Source organism: Ceratotherium simum, chromosome 1 (genome assembly GCF_057802395.1).
Source record: "Ceratotherium simum simum isolate JZ-2026a chromosome 1, ASM5780239v1, whole genome shotgun sequence".
Classification (NCBI taxonomy): Eukaryota; Metazoa; Chordata; class Mammalia; order Perissodactyla; family Rhinocerotidae; genus Ceratotherium; species Ceratotherium simum.
In genome coordinates this window covers 40,535,043-40,548,482 of record NC_141900.1, presented here as the reverse complement: position 1 = coordinate 40,548,482, position 13,440 = coordinate 40,535,043, and the positions used below count along the sequence as shown (strand labels likewise).

General features: G+C 36.5%; 1 long non-coding RNA gene across 1 annotated transcript in view; it reads left to right on the top strand.

The window, feature by feature from the left end:
- Positions 1-1,209: 1,209 nt before the first annotated feature.
- LOC147918184 (uncharacterized) overlaps positions 1,210-13,440 on the top strand; it is a 32,380-nt gene continuing 20,149 nt past the window's right edge. Inside the window, exons 1-2 of the long non-coding RNA XR_015549734.1 lie at positions 1,210-3,450; positions 8,599-8,713. This is a non-coding gene — a long non-coding RNA (uncharacterized LOC147918184). The remainder of the gene's footprint in view (positions 3,451-8,598; positions 8,714-13,440) is intronic.

Sequence of the window (13,440 nt, the reverse complement as noted above, 5' to 3'; positions counted from 1 at the left end):
GTTGCACAGGGGAAAAGACGAATTCTGGCACAGAAAGGAATCATTTAAATGCTTCTTGCATTTCAAGCTTCAGTTTTTACTTAGCTAAAATATTTACCATTGCTGGAAAACAATGTTTAAAATTTTGTGCATATATGTTATTTAATGGTGTGGCCTATGTAAACCTCAGGATGCTTACATTTTGACAGTCTTATGGAAATATTTAACAGCACATAACTTAGTGAGCAGGGAATAAAAACAGGCACAAATTGTGCTTGAAACCGTTGGTAACCTCCTCCAGCTAGGTATTCAGCAAGTCACGCTGGAATTCTTCAGGTAGAGGGAGGGAAATCTCCAAGAATGGAATTTGATGAATCCTGTCTTGTGGCCCTGTTTATCAACCGTCTAGATAAACTCGCGCTCAAAGTCATCATGTGCCTTTTACCGCAGAAGCCATACTTGTGGGGACGAATTTGTATTCTTGCCACTGAGCAAAATCCCATTTTAAATCCAGAGTAATCAAATGATTTCAGGATGTGGATTTTTCCAAAGATTTTTAAAAGACACGTTCCCTGGTAAGAGAAGTGAAATGTTCTTTCCACACATGGTACTGCCTGCAAAAGGGGTGTGCCCTTTGTTTTATCTTTTGGGAATAACCCAAACTTTCCCAAAGAAGTTGGCTTTTGATGACATAAAGATCACAGGGGGCTCACTGCTTCATTTTAAAGTCTGAGGCAGCTAAAAGCATTGCCACCTCTATCTTCTAAAACAGTAGCAATCTTCAGTGTGAAAGCCCAAATTGGGCTCTATGAGGGTAGGAACAGGGTCTCTGATTCTAGATCCACAGTGCCTGGAACTTAAGGGGATTTTGGTTATTATTTTGAAAGATGGATGGATGGATGGATGGATGGATTTTTGAGAAATATTTTTTTTCCAATGAGCAATCAGTTAGTTTCCTACTGTACAGGCCTTTCTGCTGCTGGAGTTAAAATCATAACTGAAAACAATTACAGTCTTATGTATTGTTGACTTAATTCAGAAGTCATAAATACATCTTCTATTAAAGCAAGTACAGCTATTTAAAATTGGTTTTAATTAGTTGGTTACTTTGAGTCAGGAACTATCACATAAATGATATAATACTTAAATTTCCTGGTCATAGTTAAAAAATAAAGCTTTAAAAACTCATATCCTTTGAGATTAGTGTTACATTATGGTTAAGATATATCATTAAAATAGTTTTTCTTATCAATGAATATTAATTATTTACATTCATTCGGTTCCTCTCCCTGCCTGACATTTATGTGTCCTTAAGAGCACAGTGGCAAGCTTTCCTTTAGCAGCTGCTGCGGACAACGGGAACTCTCTTTCAGAAGGGTTTGTTTTTAACTAATGCATTAATTGACTCCAAAAAGAGTCCAAATGGAACACTCTGCTTTCATCTGCTGGGGTAACCTAATAAAATAACGTTGTTTGTTTTTAGATTCCCGGCTGTTAAGGGGGTTTTGCTCAAGGCAAAACCACAGTCCCCTCAAATAACTTTAGAAGGAAAGTTAAGAAGACACACTAATTGTGCCTGTCTGAGGCTGGCTTCTCCTGGGTCACAGACACACCCCCGGCACAGCGGTGTGGCCACGAGGGCTCTGGTGCCCACCACCGCTTTGATTCGTTGGACAGGGCTTCTGCCCCTTCGGAGGATGCTCGATTTTGCAGTGGAGTAGTTCTTAAGATGATTTAAAAATGGACTCAAGCTCTCAGAACAGACTTGTGCAAGCAAACTATAGTCTGTCCTATACAATAGGGAAAAGGAAATACAGTATTTTAATTTCATTAAAATACTTTTTTGATGAAACTTGACTGATTAAAACACTCTTCCTTATTTGTCATCAGCCCCCTCCACTATCCTTTGCTACTTGTCCCAGCTCTTGCTCTGGTCTCTTATTGGGCTTCTTTCAGATGAAAGAGGAACAAGTAATTCTGTCCCCAACCCTGGAGTGCTTTGGCCATTAAGAACTCATTAAATACGAGGTATTACATGCTGGACATGATTTCATCAAATCTTCCCCACAACTGTTAGAGTAGGTACTATTCTTTTACCTGTGCTACAAATGAGGAAACCAAGACTCAGAGAGGTTAAGTATCTTGCTCACAGTCTCGCCGCTAGCAAATGAGGAAGCAACGATTTGGATCCAGGTCTGATAGCAGCCCAAGCCTTGTTCTTGACCTACAAGGGTTTCTTAACAAAATGCAACATAGAAAGTTCTTTGCGCAGGACTTCTTATTGTCCCCAGTTCTCAGTATCAGATGTATCATTCCTAGCTTAGAGTAGAAGGGAAAGGGGATCTCTGATTATTTACCATAGTAAGTGCATTTGCCATCTCAGAGAATTCCAGAGCCCGAGGACCAGGTGAATCTTGACAAGCCTTTAGAGGTTCATCTTAAACTATTTTACAGCCTGTTAAAGTCAGCAAAGATAGGATTAAGGTAAATTTGAAGCATTTGCCCCATGGGTTTAAAATTGGAAGGTAATGTGGAAAAAGCAGAGGTCAATTTACAAACTGTTACAGTGCAACGCGATATGACGCGAACTGAATTGGACCATCTTAAAAATCTCTAATTAGAAAATGCCGTTCTTCAACAAAAGTTGGAAATAATGGAAAACCAAATTAAAAGTAAATATCTATGGGTACTTGGCCTCAAAGTGTGTCTGGAGGGAATGGAGACAGTTTACAGAATGTGGGATTTGCTGGAATTACTTTTGGACATAAAATCTCCGTCACCACTAACGGTGGAAAAGTCTTATTTTATTCCTAACAAGTTTCTTGCTATCCCTAAAGTTAAAGGAGAGGATATCTACCACTGCATTTTGCTGCCCTTCCCCCATTCTTACATAAATGAAAGCAGATTACTGACCGACCCACACTGAAAATGTACAGCATTTTCTTCCTAGGCAAAAGAAAAAATAATTATATATATTTAAAAATGTCATATTCTCATTCCTTTCTCAAAAGGGTCATATATTTATATATTTCAAAGTGCAGATTTCTGTTTTGAAGCAGAATTTACCTACCTAAGTTCTAAGTATAGGGATACAGTTTATCAGTTTGAGAACGGATGTGTCCTGACAACCAGCCACTTGATGTAAGAGGCTGCTTCTTATGATAACCTCTTCATTTGGGCCAGCTCCAGTGTTATAAAGACTTACACTCTGTTAGAGTAAAATCAGAAAAATGAAAACCTGGGGATGAAGAAAATTGAAACAGGCATTCTTTTTTTCTTAAGACAGAAGTGACGTGATTGCCGATGTTTGTTTGAATTTTATTACTGTGGAAACTAGAGATATCTCCACACTTTTGGTCTCAGCCTTTGTCCGGCTTTACTACGTGGTGTGTGCCTCTCCTTCTTCCCAACTGAAGAAGCAAGTCACACTTGACCTGGAACTTCAAGTTACCTGTGACCACTACTTATAAAGTAAGTGATTTCTTTCTTTTTAAAAATAGTTTCTCTGTGAGAGTGAATGTAGAGAAACCATCAATTCCATCTCTTTTTGGTCCTTAAGTTAAGCATGGCATTCTTTCCTTTTACTCAGTTTAGAAAGTGTCTTGCTTTGGTTTAATAACTAAGCCTTTTAACACTACAAATATCTGGCTAAATTATTAAAAATTATAATGGCATTTGTCATAAGCTGGATGTAAGTGATGACCACTATCTTTTATTAAAGGTGTTTAAAAATAAATTTCAAAATGATCATAGTAATGTATTATCAAAACTGTGACGTAATATTAAATACAGTCATGCATCGTTTAACAACAGGGATATGTTCTGAGAAATGTGTTGGGCAATTTCATTGTTGTGCAAACATCATAGATTGTACTTACACAAACCTAGATGATATAGCCTACTACACACCCAGGCTATGTGGTGCTAATCTTTTGGGACCACCATCATATATGCAGTCTGTCATTGACCAAAACATCATTATGCGGCACATAACTGTAAATGTTTTGGTCTCTATAGACACTGAACCCTAGTGTACTTGTTTCTGCCTTGAAAATTATACCTTTGGGAGATTTCTGCTTCTGGCCATGATGGAATAGTAGGGAAAACTAGAAAACTGGGCAAAATATATGATACTATGAGGCAAATAGGACTGTGAACTCTGAGAGAAAGGAAACAAACAAGATGTGACCTACCATTGCACCAGCTTACTGCCTGGAGGCAATTTCCAGCAACTGTGCAGGGAAGGGGAACTCAAATAGGGCCCAGCAAATTGAAGAAATGGAGATCAGAAATCAGGGAGGCCAAGATAGCTAGAATTTTTAAGACAAAATTACCAAACAGGAGGGAGCTGGTCTGAAAGACAGCTCTGGAGTTTTGTAGAGAGTTCCTAAATCTCTGACTGAGTACTGATCTATGCATTTGTAAGACGAAACTATACAAGACTTGGGAAAGTACCATTGGAAAGGAGAAAGCAGAAAAATTTTGGAGCTCACAGAGGGAAAATGGTTTGTGTTCTCATCAGCAAGAGTATAAAGTCCTCCATAATACATAGAACATCACGTAGAATCCTCAAGAATGTTGTATTATGAATAGAGCTAATTTAGTCCTACAATGAAGGCTGCTTTGCCCTTAACAAAGCTTAAAAGTGGACCTCATAATGATCCAACTGATTCACAAGTGATTTAACTGCTTGTCAGAATACAGTTTGATACCATTTAAAACAATATAACAAAATCCCACAACCCACAATGTAAAATTCACAATAAAAAATCTAGTAAAACTATCACCATAAAAAGAAGGAAAATATAAACCATAACAAAGTGAAAAATCAACCAACAGAAATATACCCAGAAATGACAAATGACGGAACTAGCAACAAGGCCATTAAGACAGCTATTATAAATAATCCATAAAGTCAAGAAGATAGGGGAAAACATGTACATAATGTGGAAAGATATGGAAGATATAAAAGTTACAATATCTGAAATGAAAAATAAACTGAATGGAAATATATTAGACACTGCAGAACAGAAGATCAGTGAACTCGTAGGCATGGCAAAGGAAATTCTCCAAAATGAGGCAGAAAGGAAAAAAAATTCTTAAAATAATTTTTGAACAATATCAAGAAAAAATATTTAACGAAATAATAGCTGAAATATTTCCAAACTTAAGAAAACTATAAACTCATAATCCATGAAGCTCATTGCACCCCAAGCAAAACAAACCTAAAGAAAACCACACAAAAGTACATCACAATGAAAATGATGAAAACCAGTGATAAATAAAAAATCTTAACAGCAGCCAGAGAAAAATGTCCCACAACCTACAGAGAAAGATGATAATAAGAGAAGATTTCTAGTTGGAAGCTATTTAAGGCAGAAAACAGCAAAGTGACACCTTTAAGGTATTGAAAAAACAATGCCAACCTAGAAATCTATACCCAATGAAAACATCTTTTAAAAACAAATGCAAAATAAGAAAGGCAAAAGCTAAGAGAATTCACATTGCTGCTAGAATTGCACTAAAAGAAATGTTAAAGATAGGACATTGTTGGGCTGGCATGGTTGCCTAGTGGTTAAGTTCACGTGCTCCACTTCAGTGGCCCGGAGTTCACAGGTTCGGATCTCAGATGTGGACCTACACACCGCTCATCAAGCTGTGCTGTGACGGTGTCCCACATACAAGATAGAGGAATATTGGCACAGATGTTAGCTCAGGGACAATCTTCCTCACCAAAAAAAAAAAAAAATAGATAGGACATTAGACAGAAGGAAAATAATACCAGATGAAAGTCTAGATCTATACAAAGAAACAAAGAGTTCCAGAATTGAAAAGTGGATAATTAAAAAAAAAACTTTTTCTTATTTTTAAAATTTCTTTAAAAAGATAATTGACTCTTTAAAGCAAAATCAATAATGAGGTATTGTGAGGTTTACAGCATACATAGTAGTAAAATGTACAACAAAAATAGCATAAAAGAGAAGAGGGGAAAATGGAAGTATACTATCAAAAGATTCTTATACTATACATGAAGTAGTATAATATTACCTGAAGGTAAAGTGTGGTAAGTAAAAGATGTTGTAAACTCCTAGAACAAAATAAAAAATAAAAAACAAACAGATTTAGCCAATAAGACATTAATAGAAACCTAAAAAAAATATCCAAAAGAAGACAGAGAAAGAGGGAACAATAAACAACAACAAGAAAAATCCCAGATGGAGCAAATAGAAAAGAGCAAGATGATAGATTTAAACCTAACCATATTGATAACTACATTAAATGCAAATGGCCTAAACAATCCAATTAAAAGACAAAGATTGTCAGATTAGATCTTTTTAAAAAGAGCACACCTAACTATATGCTATCTAAAGTAACTCGCATTAGATATAAAAACATAGATAGATGGAAAGTAAATTGATGGAAAAGGATATACTATGTAATCACAAATTCCATAAAAGCTCGAGTTGGCTATGATGATATGAACCAAAGTAGATTTTAGAAAGAGAACTAGTAGTAGGGATAAAGAGGAACATTTCATACTGATCACAGAGGTCAATTTATCACAGAGACATAAAATCCTAAATGTGTATACACCTAATAACAGAGCTTCAGATACATGAAGGAAAAACTAATAGAACTAAAGAAGAAAAAGAAGAAATCTACAATTATATTTCCTGATTTCAACACATTTCTTTTGATATAACAAGTAGAGAGAAAATAGTTTACAGAAGACATTGAACAAATTTACCAAATAATTGACCTAATTCATATTTATAGAACACTCCACTGAACAACAGCAAAATACATATTCTTCTTAAGCAAAAAATAAATTTTACCAAGGTTAACTATAATCTGGGCCACAAAACAAGTCTCTATAAACTTAAGAAGATTGAAATCATACACATTATGTTCTCTGGCCACAATAGAATCAAACTGGAAATCAATAACTAAAAGATATTTGGAAATTCCTCATATATCTGAAGAAAAAACAATATATTTCCAAACAACCCATGGGTATAAGAAGAAATCACAAAGATAATTAGAAAATATTTTGTGAATGAGAGCAAAAATGCAACATATCAGATATTTATAATGCATTTAAAGCAGTGCTTAGAGGGAAATATATATTATTAAATGCTTTCACTAGAGAAGATGAAAGGTCTCAAATCAATTATCTAATCTTCCATCTTGACAAACTAGAAAAAGAAGAGCAAATTAAATCCCAAAGATGCAGAAGATATAAAATAATAAAAAGCAGAAATCAGTGAAATAAAAGACAGGAAAACAATAGGGAAAAAAACAATGAAGCCAAAATCTATTTATTTAAAAAGATCAATAAAATTGAAAACCACTAGTCAGATTGATCAGGAAAAAAAGAGAAAACAAACAAATCATAATATCAAGAATCAAAGCAGGGATATCACTACAGATTCTACAGATATTAAAGTCATAACAAGGGAATGCTATGAACAAATTTAGCCAATAAATTAAACTAGATAGATAAAATGGGTTTCTTGAGAGATATATACTAGCAAAGTCACTGAAGAAGAAAGAGATAATGTGAATATCCGTATTTAAGTAAGCACATTCTTAGTTAAAGAAATCTTGTCCCAAAGAAAAATCCAAGCCTAGATGCATTCACTTTTGATTTCTACCAAATATTTAAGGAAGAAATAATAACGATTCTAGAAACTCAGCAAAAATAGAAGAGGAGGGACCACTTCCCAACTCATTTTATGAGTACAGCATTGCCACAATATCAAAATCACATAAAGAAATTACAAGGCAAAAAACCACAGACCAATATTCCTTTGTGAACAGAGACACAAATATCCTTTTAGAAATGTAGCAATTTGAATCCAACAACATATAAAAGGGGTAATCCACTATGACCAAATGGGGTTCATCACAGGAATGTAAGTATAACATTCAAAAATAATTAACGTAGCATACTGATTAAAAAGAAAAATCATGATCATTTAAATTAGATTCAGAAAAAGCATCTGGAAAAATTCAACACCCATTTAAAAAAAAAATCTCACAAACCAAAAATAAGAGAAAACTTAATCTGATAAAGGGCATCTATAAAAAACCTGCAGCTAATATCATACTTTATGTGAAAGACTCAATGTCTTTGTGACCTTGGATTAGACAAAGATGTCTTAGATAAGATATGATTTTAGAAATCATGCTTAAAGAAGAAAAAACTGTCAAAATGTCCAAAAAACCCCAAAAATGCTTCATAAATGAAGGCAAAATAAAGCCACATTTATTCTTTATTTTTATTTTTTGTGAGAAAGATCAGCCCTGAGCTAACATCCGTGCTAATCCTCCTCTTTTTCCTGAGGAAGACCGGCTCTGAGCTAACATCTATTGCTGATCCTCCTCCTTTCTTTTTCCCAAAGCCCCAGTAGATAGTTGTACGTCACAGTTGCACATCCTTCTAGTTGCTGTATGTGGGATGCGGCCTCAGCATGGCCGGAGAAGCGGTGCATTGGTGCATGCCTGGGATCCGAACCTGGGCCGCCAGTAGCGGAGCACGTGCATTTAACTGCTAAGCCACGGGGCCTTAAAGTCACATTTAGACATACAAAAACCGAGGAAATCATTCTCTTGCAGAATCTTACTACTGGATATGCCAAAAGAAATTTCATTGGCTGAAGAGAGATGACACTAGATAGAAAACCCAGATCTCCAGAAAGAAATAAGAGGACCAGAAAAGAAAAATATGATGGTAAGTATTTTTAAAAACCTTTTAAAATTATCTTTATTTTATAAATACTTTTCCTTAAAAGACTATTCACTGAAGCAAAAATAATAGTACTGTGTTGTGGGAAGTAAAATGTGTATTATAGAAGTAAAATACATGACACCAAGGGAACAAAGGACAGACAGGGTAAATGGATTATTCTGTTACACGTTTTTTTTGTGTGAAGTAGTATAATATCATTTAAAGGTAGTCTGTGATTAAACATTCATTTTGTATTTTTGTGAAACCACTAAAAATAATAGAGGTCAATAGATGAGATGTAATACAATACTAAAAATAACTTAATCCATCAAAAACAAGGCAAGAGAGGGGCCAGCCCTGTGGCATAGTGGTTAAGTTCAGTGTGTTCCATTTCAGAGGCCCAGGTTCACAGGTTTGGATCCTGGGCACAGACCTGCACCACTCATCAGCCACACTGTGGCAGCGACCCACATATAAAGTAGAGGAAGATTGGCGCAGATGTTAGCTCAAGGCTAATCTTCCTCAAGCAATAAGGAAAAAAAAAAAAACGAGGAAGATTAGCAACAGATATTAGCTCAGGGCTAATCTTCTTCAGCAATAAAAAAAAGGCATGAGAGGAAAACTATAAGAACAAAGAATAAATGAGACCAATAAAAAACAAATACCAGGGGCCAGCCCAGTGGCATAGTGGTTAAATTCGCATGCTCTGCTTTGGCGGCCCGGTGTTCGCTGGTTCAGATCCCGGGTGCAGACCTACACACCGCTCATCAAGCCATGCTGTGGTGGCGTCCCATATACAACAGAGAGGGAGATGGGCACAGATGTTAGCTCAGGGCTAATCTTCCTCAGCAAAAAGAGGAAGATTGGTAAAGGATGTTAGCTCAGGGCCGATCTTCCTCACAACAAAACAGAAAAAGAATACCAATACAAAAAAAATTCAACCATGCCAAAAATTATATTAACTGTACATGGACTAAACCCATAATTAAAAGGCAGAGACTGTTAGACTGGATAAAAGAAAAGAAGGACTCGACTTTAAGCTGTTTACAAAAAACACCCTTCAAATATAAAGAAACAGACAGATTAAAAGTAAAAGGGTGAGAATGACATTAGCCAAAATGGCAAAGAAAGGAACTCCAAATTCTGCCTCTCCATAAAAGCAATAAAAAACAGGGTAAAATTGTCAAAATCAACTCTTGTTCTTGAACTCTGGAAATTAACCAAAGACTTGCAGCAACTAGGGAAACACTGACTGAAGAAAAATGCTATTCTCAGAAAGAATAGTGAACTTTGTGGCATTTTAACTTACCCTAGTCCCAGCCCTCCTCCCTAGTCCTGCAGTGGCTCTGAAAATAACAACTCGCATTCCTGGTACTGCAGGAAGCAGAAAGCATCTCATTCACAAAGAATTCTAATTATTTGTTCTGACCGGTATGGTGCCTCTGTGGTAGACTAGCATAAAATACTTGTCTTTGTTTCCCCTAACTTGGATCTGGCACAGTGCCAAAGCTGCTTCCTGGGGGGGGCGGGGGGGGGGCATTTGCTGAAAATATTTACAAGCTAATATCTTAGTTGCTGCTGCCTGAGGTAATAAATAACAGGGCAAATATTAGACTCACCAAAAACTTGAGAGCACAGGCTAGGGAATGAGATGTCCGTAAGGGCTTTGAATAGCTCTGATATATTCCTGGGAGGCTGGAAGAACAAACACACATACTCAGAAATGTGCACATGCTCACGAAAGACCTGAGAAGACCCTAAGCTCTCACCTCCTGCTGACCTTGAGGCTCTGCAGAAACAGGAATTGAAGGCTAATGGAGAATTGTAAACTGCCTGCCTGAATGGTGAAGGTGCACTTCAACATGCACTTGGCAAAAACTGGACAAGTTTTTTGATGCTAGGCACTTAAGGAAATCTCTGTCCAATCATTAGCTAAACATCAAATTAACAGAGACTTCAGGGGCCACACATGACACAGAATACAGACTGTACAGAATTAGTTCAGAAAATTCACTCAATAAACAACAACAATTACAATAAGCAGCAACAACAACAAATCCTGAGGAGAGGAGAAAATCTGATTTCCAGAGTAGCACATAACAATATTATAATTACTGGGTGCCAATTAATGTTACAATTACTGGGTATATTACAATACCCAGTTTTCAACAACAAAAAAGTACACATGCAAAGAAACAACAAAGTATGGCGTATACATAGGAAAACAAGAAATCAGTAGAAACCATACCAGAGAAAGCCCAGATATTGGATGTTCTAGACAAAGACTTTAAACCAGCTATTATAAATATGCTCAATGAATGAAAGGAAACTATGTCTAAAGAACTAAAGGAAAGTATGAGAATGATGTCTCACCAAATAGAGAATACCAATAGACAGAAATTATTTAAAAAATAGAAATTTTGGAGTTGAAAAGCACAATAACTAAAATGAAAATTTCGCTAGAGAAACTCAATAGCAGATTTGAAATGTCAGAAGAAAGAATAAGCAAATGTGAAGAAGGGTCAATTAAAATTATGCAGTCTGAAGAGCAAAAAGGAAAAACATGGGCAAAAATTGAACAGAGACCTGTGGTACATCATCATACATGCCAAAATACACATAATGAAAGTTCCAGAAGGAGAAGAGACAGAGAAAGAGCAGAAAGAATACTTGAAGAAATAATGGGTGAAAACTGCCCAAATTTGATGAAAAACATTAATCTATACATTCAAGAAGCTCCATGAATCCAAGTAGGACAAACTCAAAGAGATCCACACCTAAACACATAATCAAACTGTCAAAAGCCAAAGCCAATGAAGGAATCTTGAAAGCTATAAGAGAGAAGCTACTTATCATATACAAAAGATCCTACATAAAATTAACAGCTGATATCTTATCTGCAAATATAAAGACCAAAAGGCAGTAGGATGAGATATTCAAAGTGCTGAAAGAAAAAAAATAAAAACTTCAATGAAAAATTCCACTTCAGACAAAATTATTCTTCAAAAACGAAGGAGAAATTAACATTCCCAGATAAGCAAATAAGCAAAAACGGAAAGTTTGTCACTAGCAGACCTGCCCTACAACAAATGCTAAAGGGAGTCCTTCAGGCTGAAATGAAAAGATACTAGAGGGAAATTTCATAATAACAAAAGGGTCAGTTTATCAAGAAGATTTAATAAACCAAATATGTATATAGTAACAGAGCCTCAAAATGCATGAATAAAAATGGAGAGAATTAAAGGATAAATTCACAACCATAGTTGAATATTTTAACATCTCCTTCTCAGTAATTGATAGAACACATAGAAAAGAATCAGTAAGATTATAGATTGAAACAATATTCTCAGCCAATTTAATCTATTTGACATTTTTAGAACCACATACTCAACATCTGAAGAATTTACATTCTTTTTAAATGCACGTGGAACATTGACCAAGTGGCTGTATTGAGAAGGGACTGAAGATGTCAAAGATAGAAGCAGAGAGATCAGTTAGGAGATTATTGCAAGCATTGATGAGACAGATGATGATGGCTTGGGCTACGATGGTGATATGTATATGTACTTAGTTCTGGCCACTTCTCCTTCCACACAAAGTAGATGACTAGGTGTGCAACTCACAGCTCTGTCTATTGGAAAGATTTTCCTTCTGTCTTTCAAGGTCACCCTTTAATATGGCTATAATTTAGCTGTTATCCATTTTCAACTTTAAGCCACAAACCAAGCCAACCCATATACAAGCCAGGCTCTGATCTTTTCCTGCTTTTTCAGCTGGTCATACAGAACTCACCCTCCCCACATATGACCATATAGGTAAGCATGGGAAAGGGATGCTGATAAAATCCTGTTGGGTGACATTGGGCTTCTGGGCTACTTGCTCATGCAGCTTACTCTTGTCTCTGGTGATGCTCAGATGTACATCCTGGATGCACAATTTCCATTTTACAAGGGATTTCTGCTGGATCTGTCCAACTTTATGACTTGGTGAGGCTGACAGGACTCAGCTTATAATGGGCTGTTTGGATGTCTGGTATCTTCATATCCCATGGTGAAGAGCTCTGTTTCTACCAACACCCAGTAACATGCCAGGAGCATTTCTCAAAAGTCACATAATTCTTTGCTTCAGATAGCATGGCCTTCCTTCAGATCGCCATGGGCCACCATTGTAATTTCCCTACTGGGGCTTTCCACAAGTTCCATACCACATCTTTTCCCACCATTGATACCTCTAATACTGTAGCATCTGCTGACTGGATGGCCCAAGCAGTAGAGCTCCTTGCACTGCAGTTTGGACCTGCTGCAGTGCAAGACCTGCAAAGTCTTTCCCATTCTGAGCCCCACTCAAAGCTGTGCATGCTCCCTGGTATGTAGAACAGAGCAGTAATTTTAGATACGGAACATGTTGCTTTCAGAACTCAAAGAGGCCTACCAAGTGCTGTGCTTCCTCTTTGTGTTGAAAGTTCTAAGCTCTAGCAATTTGTCTTTTACTTTGGAGGGGATATCCCAGCATGCTCCTAACCACTGGATTCCTAAAAATTCCACTGAAGTAGCAGGTCCCCAAATCTTCCTTGAATTTATTTCCCATCCTCTGGAGTATATATATCTCACCAAAACTTCTGGTGCATTAATTTACTGTTGCTTATCCTGCCTAATCATTGTGATGCCATTGATCTAATGGATTAGTGTAATGTTCTGTGGATGTTCAGGCAGTCCAGACCTCTTTGGAGT